A 22,285-nucleotide genomic window follows, 5' to 3' on the forward strand; every position below is an offset into this window, starting at 1 on the left:
TAACCCGCTATGAAGCTAAGTTATTACAATACTTACAGCTCATAGAGTGATGTTTGCTTGTTGAACACGTAAAAAAAGAAAAAGAAAAAAACTTTCATACAAGAAGTTGCAAGACTAACATTTATTTATTTATTTTTTGTAACCATATATGGAGCGTGACAAGCATTTTGTTGGTAACCACTTGGAGTGCTGTAGAGCCCTGGTCCTGGGCTACAGTGTGGTTACATACGTGGTGTCAGAAGTGGGATATAGCACCTCCTGCAGGACACTGTGGAACTGCAAGTTGAAAAAAAAAAAAAAGTTTGTTTTGAACTTTGTCTTTTGGACTATTTTTTTGTTTTTTGTTGTTGAGACAAAGACTGATCTGTTCTTGAATTACAAGTGTTTGTTTATTGGATCCGGAGAGACTGTCTGTTTGTTCCTGTGACCCATCTGTGGGAGGAGCCAAGGCGAGTCAAGACCGGAAGGAGGACAGATTGATAAAGAAGCGGCAGTCCAGTTCCAGTCGTGGTTCGAGCAGGAGCTGTGTTCCAGTTCGGGAGCGGACCAGGGAGGACCCAAGACCCAGAGGGAGAACCAAGGCCGGAAACCAGTTCCAGACCGCAGACAGCATGGGCGGTGCACCCAATCAGCACGAATGCGAAGACTCACCAGTGCCTATGGTAAGAGTACCTAGGGGTTAGCTGGTGAGGATAAGGTGGTGCTGGTTGGGGAGGACTGGAGACTGGGGGAGGATATAAAGAGCGGAACTCTCTTTATACGGCCACACTTGGGTTCCTTTTCTTTTTGCTTGCTTTATAGGTCTTTGCTATGGAGCAGACCCAGTTACTGGCAGCGCTGGCCGAGGAGGACCAGAGACAGGCCAAGGAGCTGGAAGGAATTTTGAGGATCAACGAGGCGCGTTGGCAAGTTAGCCAGGACGCTATGACGCGGCAGTATGCTGAACTAATGACAATCATGCAAATGCAGGCAAAAGTATTTGCACAGATACTTCAACAGACTACTGCACAACCAGCAAGGCAAGAGATACCGAACGTAGCATATCCAGCTCCGATAGGACTTAACTCGCTGACATATTTAAACTGGGATGAGAGGGCGCCCAGTGACGCTCCTGCTGATTTTTTTTGTTGTTCCCAGATGCCAGAGTCAGTCCTAGAAGTTACTGAAGACCAAGAGTTTTTAGGAGGAGATCCAGGTACGGTGGTGCAGGGACACCTGCCTAGGCAGAGCCCTGGGAATACAAGTGGGAGTTGGAATAGGAAACATCCTTACAAAGATTCACCTACTCCTTCACCCAGGCCTAACACTCTGGGAGGCAATAGAAAAGATTATAGAGGTGGGAGACCAGGGCACACACAAACATTTTGTAGGGCAGTAAACCTATCCAGCCAGAGGAACAGGGGTGAAGTTAGGGAGACCAGAATAAGTATTCCAGGGCAAGGCCTGAAGTCTACATGCACTACGCCAGTGTCTGTAGGCGGACAAGAAACTATAGCACTGATTGACACGGGGGCCGATCAGTCCATGATGTCTGTACGATTCTGGAAAAAGGTGTTCCCTGGGGAGAAAGGACCCTCCAACGCTGGGAGAGTTATAATCAAATGTATACATGGCGATAGTATGCACTATTCACTTAGGCCTACCACAATTCTACATCAAGATAGGGTGTATCAGGTATCCGTAGCTTTGGTCCCCGGGGCCCCATTTGACCTAATCCTGGGACAAGACTGGCCGGGGTTGGGCGAATATCTGGGTACCAAGCATGGTCTTATAAATACTCGGTCTCAGGATTTATCTACGGGAGGTCCTGAGGCCGAACTGGGAAAAGTGTTCCTCTTTCAGGACGGAGTGGTAGAGAAACCTACTCAGAAACAGGCAAGAGCTTCAAGGGCTCAGAAACGAAGGCAGCATAAACTGAGAGCTCAGTTCCTTAGGAGGGCTGGTCAGACACAAGAGTTCCCAAGACTGCCTCAGGAGATAGTTAATACTTTTCCCACATTTGCTAAAGAACATAGAACCGACCCTTCGTTGCAAGAGTTATGGAGTCAAGCTACAGGTCTCCACTCAGGACAGAGTGGGTACCGAATTAAAAGGGGCTTCTTTATAAGGAAAGTAACGAAGGGGAGAACCCGAGTGGAGTAAGCGAACAGTTGGTAGTACCTAAGGGGTTCCGAAAAGCCATTTTACAGGCTGCTCATGATTCCCCATTAGCTAGTCACAAAGGGGTGCAAGCTACTCAAATTCAGGTACTACGCCGGTTCTTCTGGCCAGGGCAAAGACGAGAAATAGAAGACTTTTGCAAAACTTGCCCGACCTGTCAGAGGTTGACCCTTAGTAAGCCAGCGCATGCTCCTTTGATTCCTATTCCTGTTGTCAAAGAACCTCTTAAAAGACTGGCTATGGATATCATAGGACCTTTAGAACGGACCCCTAGAGGCCATAACTTCATCTTTGTGGTGATGGATGTAGCCACCAGGTTTCCCTGGGCCTTTCCGTTATGCAGAACCTCCTCTAAGATCCTCATGAAGGAGTTAATGGGGTTGTTCTGCGCCATAGGTTTTCCCCGGGAAGTATTATCAGATCAAGGGAGCAATTTCCTATCTAGAGAGATGAAAGGATTCTGGGAAGATCTGGGAGTTAGATACATTAGGACCTCTGCCTATCATCCTCAGGCGAATGGGATGGTAGAACGGTTCAACCAGACCTTAAAACATATGCTTAGAAAAGGATTGGGAGATAACATTAAGGATTGGGACTTGTTTATCCCATTTGCTCTCTTCGCTGCCCGCGAAAGGGTTCAAGACTCGCTGGGAGTGAGGCCCTTTGAAATGCTATATGGACGTGCTCCTAGGGGATTATTGGACATAGTCAAAGAGGGTTGGGACCCTCCTGAAGAGACTGACATGAATGTTATCTCCTATCTGTCTCAACTAAGGCATAAACTAGCTCGAGTGGCTAAACTGGGAAAGGAAAATCTTGAATGGGCCCAAAAGAAACAAAAAGTCTATTATGACCGTAAAGCAAAAGAGCGTCAGTTTATGGTGGGTGACAGAGTTCTAATTCTGGTACCTTCTGATCCACATAAATTTTTAGCTCATTGGAAAGGCCCTGCAACCATAGTGGGGAAAGTAGGGCCAGTGAGTTACAAAGTCAGGGAGGAGAAGGGCCGAATACAAACCTACCACATAAATCTGCTTAAACCCTGGCAAGATAGGGAAGCCTTAGCTCTCATGGCACAAAGGTGTCAGGAGGATAATTTGGGGCCCCAGGTTGCAGATTGGGAACGGGTAGAGAAGGTAAATATAGGGACGGATTTATCATCCACTCAGATCCAACAGGTACAGGCTCTTGTTGGGAGGTTTTCTGATGTCTTCTCATCTATTCCAGGGCGTACCAAGGGCGTTACTCATGATATCATAACTGACCCAGGCAAGGTGATTAGGGTACGACCCTATAGGTTGTCTGAAGACAAGAAAAAACTAGTCACCGAGTTAATGCAAGAAATGCTTACATTAGGGGTAATCGAACCCTCACAAAGCCTCTGGTGTAGCCCTATTGTTATAGGCCCAAAGGCTGATGGTTCATCACATTTCTGCATAGATCTCCATCAGGTTAACGAGGTTTCGCAGTTTGACGCATTTCCGATGCCACGCGTGGATGAATTATTAGACCGCTTGGGGCAGGCTCAATACCTTATCACCATCTATTTGACCAAGGGTTATTGGCAAATCCCGCTGACTAACAATGCTAAGCCAAAAATCGCTTTTAGCACACCCTATGGGTTATACCAGTTTACTCGCTTGCCATTCGGACTGCATGGGGCAGCGTCTAATTGTCAAAGAGCAGTAAACGAGGTATTGAGGGGGCATCAGGCATATGCAGAGGCCTATTTAGATGATATAGTTATATACTCTCCTTCTTGGTCTCTGCACCTTGAACAGGTGGCTGCGATATTGATATCTTTAAGGAAAGCCGGATTTACAGTTAACCCCAAGAAATGTTTCCTAGGGCAACGAGAAGTCAAATATTTGGGATATACAGTAGGGAGGGGGCACATTAAACCCTTGGTGGATAAAATAAAATGTATTCAAGAATACCCACAACCTTATTCCAAAAAACAGTTACGGGGTTTCCTGGGATTAATGGGGTACTACAGGCAGTTTATTCCTGATTTTGCTACCAGAGCGACCCCGCTCACTAACCTATTGAAGAAAGATGCCCCAGACCTCTTACAGTGGGGGACAGATAGCAGAGAAGCTTTTCAGGCCCTTAAAGACAGCTTGTGTAGACAACCTGTGTTAGCTGCAATCGACTATATGAAACAATTGATATTGCAAACAGATGCATCTGGCTGTGGTCTAGGGGGCCATACTTAGTCAGGAAAAACAGGGCATAGAACACCCACTTCTGTACCTAAATAGGAAGTTGCACCCTGTAGCGGAGCCGGTACCTGTAGCTTCAGAATTCCCCGGACTCTGCTCACTTCAACTCCACCTTCGCGTGCTTCCTTCAAGTAGGAAGTCCTGCTGGAACAGCTTTGACAATACTGGAACCCTAATTGTCACAAAAGAAACTCAAATCCTAGTTCAAAAATAAAGCACTTTATTGTGGCATGGGGGAGTCTATGTACAGCTAGTCCTGACTCCACCGTTAATAAGGAAAGTCCAGCCACTAAACAAAGTTCAATAGAGCTCAAGAAAACAGAGCTCCATTATCACCTTAACTCAGGTAAGTAAAGAAAATATTACATAGTCCAAAAGCCATTGTTGTTAGCTGGTCACAATAACGTTCGCACAAAAATGCTGCTGCCATAAAACTCCAATAGGCTGGCAACCATAAAGCTAGCACTCTTATTAGTGCTATATTCAAGCCTTGTAGTTCTGCTGGCTTGTTCCCAATCAGCTCAGCTAAGCTGATGTGGGGGGAGGGGAGTAAGTGAATCCACCTTTTAAACTTTTCTGCAAAACAGAATGCCACAAAGGGCTCCACTAACCCACCCAAATGGTAAGTGGATTCTCCCCAAAGTTACTTACTTCCCTCAGGTACCTTAACCCAGCCAAAACATAGCTCATAAACTTCAGGTATTCAGTCACTTAAAGTTTGGAACAAAACAAACGTTTTTTTTTCTTCTCTCTGTTCCAAATGAACATAGCAGTACTAGCCTCTTTCTTTTCCCAAGGCAGTTTACCTTTGAACAGCATCCCATTAGCTTATCACTGCTATCTTATAGTTCATACAGAACTGCCACTTAACTCAAGTCCATGCAGGAATCTTCAGGCAATCCTTCTGTCTGTGTCCAGTCCATGGGTTCAGGTACTGTCTGCTGGCTGGTCCCAAGGTCAGTATCAGCTTCAGTCATTTCTATATCTTGGGACTCCAGTATTCCCTCAGGAGGATCTTCTCCTCCAGCTGGCCCAGGAAAGACTGCCTTTCTCCTTCTGAGGGCAGCCTCTAAATTGCACAACTTTCCCCGCCCTGTTCTCAGAGGGGGAGGAGTTATCTGTCCTGCCTGCTTAGGTTTGCCTGCATTCTTGCTTATCACCTTCAGCTGGGGACTAGCAGAGGGAGAGGTATGTCTCAGAGGCTGTTCCAGGCTGTTCCTCTTATCAACCTCCACTCCCTGCAACTGGATTTTTTCAGACTTAAAGGGGCAGTCAGTAATTTCTTTCTTACTGCTCACTACCCTACCTCTTCCACTAGTGTTTTGTATTTTAGGGGTGACCTTAGTCCTAGCACGGCTAGGCACGAGTCCAGCTTTAGGGCTAGGGTCGTGACAACCCCAACGAAAGAAGCTACGCAGCAGTGGATTTAGAGTGCCTAGCAGCAAAATGGGCGATGCAAACTCTAGAACACTACTTAGGAGAGTGACAGTTTACTTTAGTCAATGACCATGCGGCTCTGAAATGGTTAGGTACCATGAGGAACAACAATGCTCGACTGACAAGATGGTACCTGGCCCTACAAACTTTTAGGTTCACGGTAGTTCACCGATCAGGTCATCTAAACACTAATGTGGATATCCTGTCTCGTATCCCTGAAAACGCAGAACGATACCAGGATAACCACTCACTAAGGGTGGGGGTATGTGACCAGTCAGACACAAGGCCTGCCAAGGTCCCAGTTAGGGCAGAGAGAAAAGTAAAAGGGAAAACCCAGAAGGGAAATTCCAAGATCTCCCAGGGCCATGATTCTGTTAATAATGCCTTTGACCAGCAGGGGGAGCCTGAATTGTCTGAGGAGGAGTTAGGAGATCTGTGCACGAGTTGCCACCGGGGGAGCCCAAGAGCCCCAGGCAGGTCTGCTGACTCACCCAGAATAGGGCACGCCCCTAGAGTATGTAAGCTGGTAGTTGAAATCAGTCAGAGAGGCCGGCTAGGGAGGAAGTTCAGACCTTGCCTCCCTGATGAGCCACCTGGGCCAAACAGGAGCAATAGACCCATGCCTATGGAGCTAACAGAGGCTGGTCAAGCTGAAGATTTGCCATTCCTGGATGGGGAACCCATGGACTTTCAAGAGGCTTGTGCAGTGTGTGAAACTGATTACCCTGAGCCCATGCAAGTGGACTGGGCTTCTAGCTGCAGTGAGTGTGAATTTTTGGACTGTTTGCTGTTTGGACTATTTTGGTTGTTTGTATTTTGAAAAGTTAGAAGTGTGTGTGGGGAGAGGTTTTGCTGTCACCTTGGGTGGGATTTTGAAGGCCCTTGCAGTGGTTTTTGTTTTTGGCAAAACCTGTGACACTCTCCTTACCTGGCACAAGTACAATGCTGCCAGAGGCTTTATTTTGTATATATTTTTTTTTCCTTTTCAACTGTGAGGCATTTCTGAAGCCAGTTTCCTGAACTATGACTGTGTGAATTGAGAAAGCTGCTTGGGAGCAGGCTTGCACTAGCTCTAGGGTGAGCTGGAAAACTCAGCTACCTTGTTGAACTTGTTTTTTTGAGCTGTTTTGTTTGCTTACCTGTTTTGAAAGTTTGTTGCTTCATTATTGATTGCTATTCTGACAAACTTTACAACTATATGATTAACTGCTTACCTGAACTAAGGAATAAGTAAATTGAACTATTTTTCTAGCAGCCTCAATTGTTGGGACTTTATTTTGTTCTTTCATTTTGGAGTTTCTATCTAATAGCAGTCCGATCCTGCAGGGTGACTCCATTTCGGGTCACACGTTAGTGCTATTTTGTTGGTAACCACTTGGAGTGCTGTAGAGCCCTGGTCCTGGGCTACAGTGCGGTTACAAGGTTCATTTACCTAATTCATAATGAGCACTTTTATTTCTAATCTCCTTCAAAAATATCACAGGAAAAAAAGTGTTTTGATGTCACTTATTGCCTCCCCCCCCACACACCACATTATCCACCTTATTTTATAAACTTGTGCACCCAAATGAAGGAATCTGCACATACAATTTATAGAATAAGGTCAGTTGTGTGTGCAACTTAATTTAATAACTGGCTGATAATTGGAGTTAAGAGCTAATGATTGGCTTGGTGCTAATTTGTACCAATTAGCAAGTGTGTGCCCAACTGCCCTTGGTCACTATTCTAGAAGTTGCATGTGCAAATTCTATTGTGTGGTACTTCTAGGGAGAGGCATGGTCAATGTGGGAGAGGCATGGATGCGTCAAGGATGTACCTAGGAGTTTAGGGCCAGATTCTATAAGCGGTACATAAGTGCTCCTACATTGTAGGTGCCACTCAGCGTGGTTGTCAATCATCTGCTAGGTGCCACTTATAGATTCCCGCCTATTGGCACTTAAGCAGACTTAGGCATTGCTAGTATATTAGGCATGGCTAGTATATTAGGCCAAGTTTTATTTGGCCTAATTTACTGGTGCCTAACTTGGATGCCTAGCAATGCCCAAGTCAACCATACCTATTTTTATTTATTCAATTTTCTTTACCAGTGTTCTTCAACCTTTTTATACCTATGGACCGGTGGAAATAAAAGAATTATTTTGTGGACCGGCAAACTACTAAGACTGAAATTTAAAAAAACGTTTCTGCCCACAAGCTCGGTCCCTGCAAACCATCTAATCCCATCAGCACAAGCCTCAGTTATGATTTTATATTGAACGTATTTTATTAAAGTATAGAAAGAAACAATATTCTGTACAATTGTCATTTTATAAATACAAATAATACAGAGCAAGGATCAACAAACCCTGTCTCCCCTCTACTATTAAGAAAACTGAATAAGCCAAATTATTACAGAATGCTACCCAGAAATATCATACTAACAGAATATCGCGGTCACACGACAGGAATAGTGTTAGGGAAGTGCAACTAGGGCAACTGCCCCCTGGTCAGAAAGAGCCCTAAGCCAGCTGGAAGCTAAAGAAGCACTGCCTGGGCTTTCAAGTCCCCAGTTATGTCTAATACCAGCTCTAGCAGGATGCATATTTCAAATCTCATATATTCTGATCACAAAATAGAAATAAAATTATTTTTTTCTACTTTTTGTCGTCTCTGGTTTCTGCTTTCATCTTCTTTTCACTCTCTTCATTCCAGCGTCTGCCCTCTCTGTCTCTTCAATCCAGCATCTACCCCTTCCATCCACTGTCTGCCCTCTCCCCCTTCCATATGGTATCTGCCTTCTTTCTATGCCCCTCTCCCCTTTCCATCCAGCTTGTGCCCCCTATCTCCTTTTTACATGATTCATTCCAGCTGATGAGGGGTCAGTTGGGGAGGAGAATCAAGGTAGGTATTGGGCCAGGAGTTTCGGTCATGCCTTTTGAGGGACCCCTCCTGGTTGAGTTTTTCAAAGTGCTATTCCCTTCTCTCTGGGAGGGGTTGGAGGGGTGGCCTTGGGGTACATGGGTACTTTGCTGATCTGCTTGGCGGCCATGTAGTTAGCCTGCAATGTGGGACTCTTCGTGGGATAGGGTGGTTTGTTCAGGGACACGGGGGGGGGGGGTGAGGGTTTGTCCTGTGGGGTTGTTGCTTTATGTTAGCCAGAAAGGGGGGTAGGGTGATGTCTGATGGAGGCCGCCGCTTGTCAGCCTGTTTCCCTGCGCAGGCTTGTTGCCTCCATAGGGTCTGGGCTGGGTGACTGGGCTTGAGCTCTGTGGGAGAGGGGGTTGGCGGTTGGTAAAAGGAAGGAATGGTATGTGTGTCATCTGTTTTTTGATATATTCAATCAAAGACATCGTGTGAAGCTCCACTCTAATAAGAGTCCTTTGGAGATTCATCCATTGATCTTTCTGTTGAATGAATGATGAAGTGGTTATATCATGTGGACTATCTTGCAATAATGATGGCCTGTTTGCAAACTGAGACACATGGTCACTCGAGAAACAGAGAGTGTGTTGTCACACGGGGATGTCCATATTAGGTAAGTATCACCACAAAGGCAGGAAACAAAAAGAACTAAAATTGCTGAAAATCTAAAAGAGTCGGCTTCAAGGAAAATTTCATTCCAGAAGTTATCTAAAAAAGGTAGTGCGCCAAGCATATCATTGAGCCCTTTATGCCAATCGAGACTTACCATTGCTTGACCGCCCACAGAAAGATAAGAAGGGTCAAGTTTGTGTTCTGACTCATTCTACTCAATCGTCACACATTGCCAAAAGCATTTACAAACATTGGTATGTCCTACAACTACATCAGGCATTTCGGGGAAAAGCCTTGTGTAGCTTATACTCAGGGGAAAAACCTTGTCAGATCATTTGGTAATCTCAGACTATAGGACATGGCACAACATTTAGAAAGTATGGGGACTCATTCAAACCGCATGGGCCATCATGACCCTTGTGGTTTCAAATTTATTAGAGTTTTTGATTAATCGCTTAATCACACTTCAAAGCGATGAACATAGATAATAAACATTAAAAATTACAATATTAAGGAGTAACACAATATTTAACATAGACATTAAAATCAAACAAGACTATTAACAAACTTCACAGACAAGAAAAAAGGGGAAAAAGGGAATTGAACTACAAAGTATTATAAATAGAATAGCCAGGGAAAAAAACACAAGGTAGGGGATATAAAATTCCATAATCAAAATCAACACAACTAATAAATCCAAGAGTGAAAACTAACACTCAAAAGCATCTTTAAAAAGGAATGTTTTTAAATTAGTCTTAAATTTATCGAGATTGTGTTTTTCTCTCAAATAGATAGGAAGAGAGTTCCAGACTTGAGGGGCCGTAACAGAAAAAATAAATTGTTCTCTGGTATTGATGATCTTGAGAGAAGGAATTGTCAATAAATGTTGCTCATTTGACCGTAATATTCTATTCGAGGAGTAAGGAATTAGTAATTTAAAAATAAATGCAGGAGTTTTAAAGAGTAATGATTTGAAGGTAAGTAAGCATAATTTATAAGTTATTCTATGAGATACCGGAAGCCAATGGGCATTCTTAAGAAGTGGTGTTACATGATCAAATTTCTTTGTTTTTGTTATAAGCTTAATGGAAGTATTTTGTATAATTTGTAATCGTCTAATTTCACTTTGTGCAATTCCTTTAAAAAGGGCGTTACAATAATCGATTTTGGAAATCATCAAGGAGTGGATAAGAATGTTGAGTGATTTAGGGCAGAGGTATTGCGAAAGGGATCGAATTTGACGAAGTCTATAAAAAGATGATTTGATAATACTACCAATATGATCATGAAAAGTTAATTTATTATCAAAAATCACTCCTAGAATTTTAATGGTGCTAACCGATTGCAAGGGAATATTTTTTAAAGAAATAGGAGCAATAAGTTTAGGAGTTTCTTTCCATGGGAAAAGCATCGTCTTTGTTTTTTCAATATTAAGAGCTAACCTATTAGAATCTAACCATTGATGAATTTGTTCAAGTTTATTATTAATTACTATGATATCCAAAGAATTGCTGGGATCCAAAGGATGTAGGAGCTGAATGTCATCAGCGTATGCGAATACATGAAAACCTATGGATTGGCACACAGTCATCAAGGGGGCAAGAAAAATATTGAAAAGTAGCGGGGAAAGGATAGACCCTTGAGGAATACCATGAGAGATTAGTGAACTTTTGGAGTTTGAATCATTAAAAGAAACAGTAGAAGTACGATCTGAGAAATAAGATACAAACCAAGAGAAGACTTGGTCAGTGATACCAATGGAATAAAGTCTGTCTAATAGGAGTTGATGATCAATAGTGTCAAAGGCCGCAGAAAGGTCAATAGAAATAAGTAAGACCGATTGATGATGATCTAGAAAATAATGTATTGAAGTAGACATACCAATCAGTGAATGTTCGGTATTATAATGATGTCTGAACCCTGTTTGGTTCGGATGTAGAACATTAGTTTTTTCAACAAATTCAGAGATTTGATTAAAGACAACCTTTACTGTCAACTTTACCAAAAAAGGAATATTTGCTATTGGTCTATAGTTGGATAGTTCTTCTGAACTAGTCTTATGATCTTTAATAATGGGTCGAATAATGGATTTTTTTCCAGATCTTTGGCATAGTACTTTGGGTTAGACTTTCGTTTACTAATTTTAAGATGAAAGGACCGAAGATCTCAAAGTATTTTTTTAGGATAAAGGGGGGAACTGAATCTGCCTTAGTACCCTTAATATTGATAGACTTAATTATAGATTCTAATTCTTTAAGACTAGGTACATTACATTGAGCACATGTAGAATATGATAGACTTGTAATAGATTGATCATGATCAATTGTAGGTTGCTGTTTAATTATGAAAGATTTCCTAATGTTCCTAATTTATTCAATGAAATAGTCCACAAGATCCTGAGCAGTGGGTAATGAATTAGAAGTTTGTGTTTGTTGCTTTTTTAAAGAAGTTATTGAATTTAGTAAGGCATAAAGAACTGATTGATTTTTGGCTTTCAAAATTTTTTCAGAGTAAAATTTTGCTTTTGTTTGGTTGATTTTTAGTTTATAGGATTTAGAATGATCTTTAAATAGTTGAGTGTTTGCCTGTGTTTTGTTTTTCCTCCATTTGCGTTCTAACAATCTAAGTTGTTTTTTCATAAGAGCAAGTTCGGCTGTATACCATGGATTCTGAATTCTTCGAGCAGAGATAATTTTAGTTTGCAATGGAGCAAGCTCATCTAGTAAAGAGTTTATGGAAGAGACCCATTGAGTTAATAGGTCTTCCACATTAGTGTTTTTTGAATCAGAAAAGTCAAGTTTGAATGATGAACTAATTAAATCAAGAGAGAGATTATTAAAGTCCCTAATTCTTAGCGTTCGATGTTCAATGTGAAACGTATTATGAGGAGTAGAATATGTAATAGAAATTAGAAAATGGTCTGACCATCGAACTGGCAAACAAGATTTTATAGAATAGTTTGAGATTGATGAACTAGGTATTATGGCCATGTCTATTGTATGACCTGCTTGATGAGTTGGCAGTGTTAATAGAGGGTATAGATCTAAGTGGTTAATTTGGGATAGTATAGTTTTAGTGTAGTTGTTATTGGGGTCATCAAAATGAATGTTGAAGTCTCCCAAAATTAGTGGGTTTAAAGTAGAGGAACCAAAATCAAAGAGAAGAGAATGCAAATGATTAAGAGTTTCAGTGTTAATAGGTGGTGGTATATACAGTAACAGTACATCTGTTCTAGGCCTAGTTTGAAGTGAAAATTGTAAATATTCGATCTGAGAGTTTAAGGAAGAGTCAACTTTATCAATAAGGAATCATGAAAGATGGTTGCCAAGCCTCCACCTCTTTTATGGCAACGATGCTGAAAAATAAAATAAAAACCAGGGGGACATGCATAAGAAAGATATGCTTCCTCACCTTCCATAAGCCATGTTTCAGTTAGACATAGAATATTGTAGCGGGGCCGGTTCCTATGACTCCGTTAGGCCCTTATCCCCGCTCACGATAGCGCTCCCTCTGCGTGCTTCCCGTAAAGAAGGAAGTCCTGCTGGTCCAAATTCACTCTCAGGCATGAAACACAAAATCAAAAAGAGTCAGTTTACATTTCAAATATCGATCACTTTATTGGGATTTGATGTCCAGGGTTGACTTTTAATAAGTCTCAGCTCCCAAACAAAACATAAGTCCAGGAAACAAAAATAGAGCTGATAGAAAAAAACAAAGTCAGAACTCAGCTCTCACCTTCATCAGGTAATTATATAACAGTATCATAAACACCCTCTGCAATCCTATTGACTTCAGAAGGAAAGGGTCAATTCCAAAGTACTACTGCTTTAAAGTCAGTCCAGTAAGAAGAGCCAATGCTAACAAGCACTACTGTGCTGTGTCCAAGCCTTAGAAGTAGGCAGGCTTGGTCCCAACCAGTTCAATCGCAGCTGGTGGGGGAGGGGAGTAAGTGAATCCACAATTAAACTTTCTGTTAGTACAGAATGCCACAAATGGCCCCACAAACCCAAACAGTATGGAAAGTGGATTCTCCCCACAGATTACTTCCCTCCTGCACACTACAACAGTCACAGTCCATGCAACCCTAGAACCTTTAGTTCAGAAAACAAAAACGTTCTTTTTATTTTTTTTCCTTTTTTCTTCTTTAAATAAACAAGCCAGCACAAGTCCCTTTCAGTTCCCAGCAGAACACCTTTCCTAAACCATATACCAGCAAAGAGATACTGTTCTCTTTCACACTACCCAGCCCTGCCACTTAACTCTCTTCCATGAAGATATCTTCAGGCAGTCTGGTAGGCTCTAAACCGTCCATGGGTTCTGGCACTGCTGACTGGCTGGCCGGCCACAGGGTCTGTGTCTGCTTCAATCATTTCTACGTCCTGGAACTCAGGAGAACAATCAGGAGAGACCTCTCTCTGGGCTGGCTTAGAGTAGACTGCCTTTCTCCTTCTCAGAGCAGCCTCTAAATGGTCAAGATGAACACGCCCTGCTCTCTGAGGGGGAGGGGCAGCCTGCACAGTTTGCCTAGCTTTCCTGGGGCTTTTAATTATTCCCTTCAGCTGAGAACTCACAGAGGGAGGAGAATTCCTCCTAGGCTGTTCTAAGCTGTTCTCCTCACCTTCCTCTATTCCCTGGAGATCAATTCCATCAGGAAACAAGGGCAACATAGATTTCTCTCTATGTTTGGTCACAATCCTATCCCCGTGGTTGGCTCTCTGTATGGCTAACCCAGGTTTAGCAAAAGCCTGTTCTGGCACAAGCTGCACCTTCGGGATAGGACTGTGACAATATCAAAAGAATGTTGAATAATGAGGTCTTTAAGTATATGGTATTTAGATTTGATGGAACGGACATTTATTATAACTATATTGAGATGACTAGTCTTTAAGTCCAGGGAAGATGAATTTAAAGTAGAAGAATCCAGGGAAGATGAATTTAATGTAGAGGAATATACCTGATGAGGACATAAAGGAATTTCCAGACGTTCATAGTGGCGTGTAGCGCCTAAATGATTATATAATTTTGTTGGCCGGTGACCCCAAACAACCGGAATAAAGGAAGAGGAATTATCCTTAGAGGAAGAAGAAAGATTGTCCATAGAGTGAGTAAAGTGTATTAGGATAGAAATGTTAGTGGGGTCCCGGGAGACAAGAACTAAGCAATTGCTTAGAGCAAGTAATAGAAATGAGTAAAAGAAAAACAGTGTATAGAGTGAGCGTAGAGGAAGTATTTTAGGGAAGGAAAGAATCTCTAAGAACTTTAGTGTTAGAGTCCTTAGATTTTTCATAGCGCACAGAAGTAGCGCACAAAGGAGCACATTAAGGAGCAAGACCTGTTCCTTAAGCGCGCGCCTTTGCAGCGTGCGCCGCAAAGTGCCCCAATTTAAAGAACATGTACCGGTAAGAGGGGGGCGGAGTCTTGAACGTGCCGCCACTTTGCGGCGGCAGAGAAGCCTTTCAGGTATCAGCTTGTGTGCAACAGCATGGATGGCAAGTAGCAAGAAAATAACTGATCCTGTGCAAAAGTTTTGGTTTTCTTCATGCAGTATATGACACCACCTTTGTGGAGGATCAATGGATTCATCCCTCCATGGGCAAGACTTATAGACTTAGATCAAACACATCTTGCTCATCCATCTAAGTAATATATGTGATCACATGTCCATGTGGTCAGATTTATGTAGTGTATAGGTCGAGAAACATCAGAAAAAGACTAATAGAACATCATAGTTGTTTAAATACTCAGAAGATTTTAGCTCCTATGTTGCTCATAATGTTGCTCAAAATCATACTTTTTCCCAACTTCAGTGGTGTGTTATAGAACAGATTCCCACTACATTCAATGGTGACAAGACTTCACGTTTATTTATAAGAGAGAATTACTGGATCTTTCATCTTAAAGCCTTTTCTCCAATGGGACATAATGAGAACGTGGATCGGTGTTTTTTTAACATGATTGCAGGAAGGCTGTGTATTTTCTATCTTCATAAGTTTTATATAGATTTCATGTTCAACAGAATGTTTTTGTTGTGTTTTGATAGTCTTGTTTAATAAAGTTTGCTGATGACATCATTACGTCTCAGTCGCCATTGATGCTATGAAATTCTTAGGCTATGGAGGGAGTGAATCCGTTGACAACTCATCTCCAATGCTTTTCTTTGAACAGATTTTTTTCATCGCTCAGAATGTGCAATGTTTTGGAAGACATGAAACAGGGGGTGTTCGGCTCCTGAAGAAGACAGCGAAACAGAGCTCTGTCGGGCAAATTACAGACTTTCCTTTCAACACAGATAAATCTAGCGTTTTTCATGTGTTGAACATTTTTACTAATATTTTTTCATTGTGCTTGAGTATATATATAGTATGTTGGGTTATTTAAAATTGAAGACTTACCCCTTGAGAGAAGGGGTGAATGAATGATAGATGTTTATATTTATTTATTTGGCAACAACAAACAAAGAATCCAACAAAACTGCAGTGAAATATCAAGTCGAAAAACAAAAGAAAAAACTGCAGTGATGATGTACAAAATGCCAAGTCTTTAATAAGCAATAATAAAATATAAATATAATCATAAAACAGTTTGTATCCAAAAGGTTTGATGAACCCGGACCCGACACAGTCCGTGTTTCGAAGAAACACTCCTTCCTCAGAGGTCCTAATATAAACAATTAATTATGTATGAATGAAATTATGCATGAGTGAGATTGGTGATAGCAAGGAAATAATGTGAAACATGTTTAAAAAAATAAATAAATAAATGTGTGATCCAGGTAAAGCAATGATGAGTAAATATAGGAGATGTGACTGCAAAGAAATGATGTGAAAGGAAGTGAAAGGATACAGGGCTCCTTTTACTAAGGTGCGCTAGCGTTTTTAGCGCATGCAGGATATTACCATGCACTACACCACGTGCTAAGCAGCTAGAAATATGCTGGTGTTAAGATCTAGCGTGTGCAGCAATTCAGCGTGTGTTATTCCAGGCGTTAATGCCCTAACGTATCTTAGTAAAAGGAGCTCACAGTGTGTGATCCAAATGATCTGTAAAATGAAACAATAATGAGCGAAATTCTCAAAGTGTAACATAAAAACAATAATGTGAATCATAAAAGTAAAGTGAGTTTTGAGGTAAGTGAGATGTGCATAAAATATGACCATAGGGCATGAAATAAGTGAGATAAATCATTTGGACAAAAAAGAATAAGTGAGTAGATGGATTTGAAAGCAAAAAATACATACCTATAATGTATCATATACAAAAAACCTGATGGATAACAACTGGAATCAGCTAAGGAAATAATAAAATAATATGAATCCATGGTCAGCAAACATGAGAATTAGATGAAAAATATATGGGTAGAGAGGGTATTGTGAAGACGAGATTGAGAGGGTGTAAAAAATGGAGAAATATTAGCATATCCAGGAGCGTATAGAAGAAAATGTGAGTTTAAACAAAGGAAAAATGCTTTGTGAAGCTATTGGAGATAAACGGATACGTGAAAGTGATGTATAAGGGGCAGAGTATAATGGCTACAAAATGAATGAAAGCATATATAAAGGCATATTAAGGGAAACCAAACATGGCTATAGAGCAGTGGTCTCAAACTCGCGGCCCGGGGCCACATGCAGCCCGCCAGGTACTATTTTGAGGCCCTCGGTATGTTTATCATAATCACAAAAGTAAAATAAAACAGTTTCTTGATCATATGTCTATTTAGCTATAAATTACAATATTATTATTAAGACTTAGCCAAAAGGAAAGATTTATAAACTATAAAGAGTTTTACCTCATGCAAAATTGCCATTTTTTTAATAAGACATGGCAATTTTGCATGAGGTAAATCTCTTTATAGTTTATAAATCTTTTTAATAAGACATTAACTATTTTTTTCTGAGGCCCTCCAAGTATCTACAAATCCAAAATGCGGCCCTGCAAAGGTTTTGAGTTTGAGACCACTGCTATAGAGCGAACTGCTCTTTGGGGATTTAGCCTGTGCATGGCTGCGTAATCCATTAACAATTAAAACTCAAAAACCAAAATGAAGGGTGCTTAGTGAAAAATGCATAGTAAAAAACTGAAACAGCAAATAATTTAATTAAACAATCGGCTCTGAGGTGAGGAGTGAGTGGTAGTATTTAAGAAAAAAATGAGTGAGTAAACTACAAGAGTAGGAGAACAATAAGTACTATCTGAGGAATTGTATCCACAAAACTGTGACAAAGCTGTGATAAAGCTAAAAAACAAAGTGACATGGAAAATCAAGAACTATAAACTTACCGGTAAACAGCTGAACAAACTGTGAAAGCTCCTATGCAGTGCAAGACAGAAACGAAAGTGAAAAACTTGATCGTCATTGTACATCGTGGGGGCCTTGGTCATACAACCTGCTATTGGGTGACATAAATATACACTTAGAGCAAATGGGAAAACCAGAAGTGATTGAAATCGACACCTTCTTAACATCACTCGGTTTCACAATGCCAGACATAGAAGTAACACATGAAAAGGGGCATCAACTAGATATAGTTACTTTTTCAGAAAAGGAAACCCCCGACCCAAAGATTAAATACTGTATAGGGGCCTGGGAAAAATGCATTTGGTCAGACCATTATATAGGCAATTTCAACCTACACTGGCAAAAGAAGTCATCCCAACCAAAATACAGAAGCAAAAACACAAAACCAATTACCAGCCATGGTATTGTAAACCCAACCGAATTCTGGGCTCATTACGAATTATATCCCAAAACGGAGGAAATATAGGACTTCCCAACAAGATGGGGAAAGTTCAGTAAGGAAGTATTAGACCAGTTAGTACCATACCAAATTTACAAAAAGAAAGAGTGTTAAATGAGTGGTTCAATTCGGAACTACTAGTTTTCAAACAGGAACTAAGAAAATTGGAGAGAATCTGGAAAAAAACAAACAAAGAAAAAGACAAGACAAACTGGAAACTAAAAATGAAAAAATACAAAACTTTGATCAAAGAAAAACGCTCAAAACACTATGCACAGAAAATAGGTACTTCAAAAATAAATAGTAAAGAGCTGTTTAAACTAGTAAAAACGATAACAGATACTACTCGAGTCCTGAAAAAAGACAACGAGTGTATTCCATCTGCCCAAACCCTAGCCAATTTATTTAAAAATAAAATTACTGACCTAAGAGCAACTATACCTTCACCCAAAACCAACACAGAATTCCATTTTGGACCCCACGAACAGGAGTCCAGAGCAGACATGCACTGGGACCATTTCGAGTTTCCAAACTGGCATCAATTTCTAATATTGTTCAACAAATATGCCAAGTCAAACTGCTTACTGGACGAAGGTCCCTCCAAGATCATGAAAGTTGCACCACCCGACTTTAAAAAGGAGCTATTTACTTGGTTAACAACTACTCTTACTAGAGGAATACTGAACGAGGAAATGGAACACATACTAATCACACCTATCCCCAAAGATCAGAAAAACTCAATAGCCCTGATATCCAATTACAGGCCCATAGCGAGCATCCCCCTATTCACTAAGCTACAGGAAGGATTGGTCAACTTAGAACTAGTGAACTATTTAGACAAATTTAACATTCATGGTGAACATCAATCAGGATTTAGAAAAGGTTACAGCACTGAGACAGTTATATCTTCTATCCTTAATTGCCTTTATGGTCTTTTCAGCAGAGGCACAAGTGCTCTGATTCTTCAACTAGATCTTAGTAGTGCTTTTGATCTAGAAGACCACAAAATAATGCTATTATGCCTAGATGCAATGGGGCTTTCGTGAAAAGTTAAGAACTGGTTCCAGAACTTCCTAACAAAACGATCATACCGAGTGGCCAGCGATGGGAACTACTCTAGACCATGGAAAAACCCCTCGGGGGCAGTGGCGTACCAAGGGGGCTGGGGGAGCAGTCCACCCCGGGTGCACGCCCCAAGGAGGTGCACAACTGGCCACCCACTGGGGAATAGGCGGCCACTGCCGCCATCGGGAACAAGCCAGCGTCAAGTTCTCCCTCCCTGCTTTTCTTCCCCGCAGGGCCGACCAATTCTCGCCGCCCGATCGCTGTCTGGCTGGCCCAGAACGTCCTCTCCGATGTTAGAATTGACATTGGGCGGTGAAAGTTGGTCGGCCCTCCCGGGGAAGAAAAGAGAGAGGGATAACTCAGCGCTGGCCTGTTCCCGATGGCGGCAGTGGCAGCCTTTCCCCGGCGGCGGTGGCAGCAGCATGTTTCCCAATGGTGATGCCATGGGGGAGGGCAGAGAGAAAGAAAGAAAGAAAGGGGGCAGGGTGAAACAAAGAAAAAGAAAAAAATGGGGCACGGAGAGAGAGAAAGACAGACATAGAGAAAGAAAGGGGCCATGGAGAGAGAAAGAAAGAAGGGGCAGGGTGAAAGAAAGAAATGGGGCACGGAGAGAGAGAGAAAGACACATACAGAAAGAAAGGGGGTATGGAGAGAGAAAGAAAGAAGGAGGTAGGGCGAAAGAAAGAAATGGGGCACGGAGAGAGAGAAAGACAGACATAGAGAAATAAAGGGGGGCAGGATAAAATAAAGAAAGAAATGGGGCACGGAGAGAGAGAGAAAGACAGACATAAAGAAAGAAAGAGGGCATGGAGAGAGAAAGAAAGAAAGGGGCAGGGTGAAAGAAAGAAAGAAATGGGGCACAGAGAGAGAGAAAGACAGACATAGAGAAAGAAAGGGGGTATGGAGAGAGAAAGAAACAAGGGGGCAGGGTGAAAGAAAGAAATGGAGCACGGAGAGAGAGAGAGAAAGACAGACATACAGAAAGAAAGGGGACATGGAAAAAGAAAAAAAAGAAGGGGACAGGATGAAACAAAGAAAAAGTTGGGGGAGGGAATGAGATCTGGAGGAGAAGAAGCATACAGGAGGCTGAAAGAAGGGAAGAAATATTGGATGCACAGTCAGAAGAATAAAGTGCAACCAGAGACTGATTAAATTACCAAACAAAGGTAGGAAAAATGATTTTATTTTCAATTTAGTGATCAAAATGTGTCCATTTTGAGAATTTATATATGCTGTCTATATTTTGCACTATGGCTCCCTTTTACTAAACCGCAATAGCGTTTTTTAGCTCAGGGAGCCTATGAGCATCGAGAGCAGCGTGGGGCATTCAGCGCAGCTCCCTACACTAAAAACCACTATTGCAGTTTAGTAAAAAGGGAGGGGGTATATTTGTCTATTTTTGTATAGTTGTTACTGAGATGACATTGCATAAAGTCATCTGCCTTGACCTCTTTGAAAACCTGTGGAATATAAATGATAATTAACATTTTCTCTGCATATTGTGTGCTTTGTGTTTTTAAAATTTTATTGTTGGTAGATCATTTTGACTTGGCCACAAAGATAAGGGGGAGAGAAAGACATCTAGCAATCCTTGCAGGCTTGACTGTGCAGGGAATTATTTTTGTAAAATCATGTTTTGTTATGTGACTGGCATTATTTAGACTTTAATTTCTATGAATGAATAGAATGAAAATTATATAAAATTACTTGCTTGTTTTTATGTGCATGCGCTGAAGGAAAGTGGAAAGAAAGTGGGCTGAGGACGCTGAAGGGAAATGGGGAAGAGAGAGTGGGGCGAAGATGCTGATGTATAAATTGACAATTGTACAGAATATTGTTTCTTTTTATACTTTAATATAATAAGTTCAATATAAAACAATTCAAGGCTTGTGTGGATGGAATCAGGTGGTGGCGGGGATGGGGACCGAGCTTACGGGGATTAGTCCAATAAAATGATATTTTCTTATTTTTTCATTATTTGTTTTATTTTTATTTGTTAATTTGTAAAGTGGTGATTGTTATGTATCAGTTTTTTCAAATGTATATCTACTGTCTTTATATTTTGCACAGTATTAGAGGACATGTGTTACTGTTTTTGTGGTGTTGCATTGTATGCAGAGTCTGGTTTCTTGGCGGTTCAGTTTAACTTTTGTCTACATATTTCTATTTTTAGTTTGTGATTATTCCATATTGGGCGAGGGTGTATCTTTGTTCTGTGTGTATGAAAAGAACATAGTTTTCAGTTGGCATTGACTCCAGGATCAATTGACTGTGCGGGATCTGGCTTGTTTAGTTTTACAATGTATGTGTTGGTGTTCTAGTGCTCACTGCAGTGTTTAAGATGCTGCCTTTTCCTAGGTACACTCTTGTTGTGCGATATGTGGATTGTTACTAAAACTCATATTTTTCATATAGATGGGGGGGGTCAAAAAATGATGGGCCCCGGGCGTCACATATGCTAGGTTCGCCACTGCTCAGGGGTACCCCAGGGCTCCCCTCTATCACCTACACTATTCAACATTTACATCTCATTCTTAGGACATCAATTACAAAAGTTAAATTTAAATTATTATATATATGCAGATGATATTTCTATCTTAATTCCCTTAAATAGCATAACAAATGAAATTCTAGATCACATCTCTCCTATAATGACCGAAATTGAACAATGGACAATCAACTACAAACTGAAACTAAATACAGAAAAGACAAAAGTCTTCTTTGCAAGTCCAAAGGACAAAATTACCAGAACATCGCTACATCTAAATGGCCACGAATACCCAATTTCTAAAACTATAAAAATACTGGGAATCACACTAGACACACAACTAACTATGGTTGACCACACAAATATAGTGGTGAAGAAATGCTTTTGTGCACTGTGGAAATTAAGGACCATTAAAAAATACTTTGACTCTACATCCTTTAGATTACTGGTGCAGTCTCTGGTCCTATCAATACTGGACTACTGTAATATCATTTATGTAGGTATCCAAAGAAAACAGTACAAAAATTAAGAATAGTACAGAACATGGCAGTTCGCTTGATATTCGGATTGAGGAAAAACGACCACATTAGCCCCCCTACTACAGAAGGTTACACTGGTTGCCAATGGAGGCGCAAATAATGTTTAAGTTTGCCTGTATTTGTTTC

Source organism: Geotrypetes seraphini, chromosome 10 (assembly GCF_902459505.1).
Source record: "Geotrypetes seraphini chromosome 10, aGeoSer1.1, whole genome shotgun sequence".
Taxonomy (NCBI): Eukaryota; Metazoa; Chordata; class Amphibia; order Gymnophiona; family Dermophiidae; genus Geotrypetes; species Geotrypetes seraphini.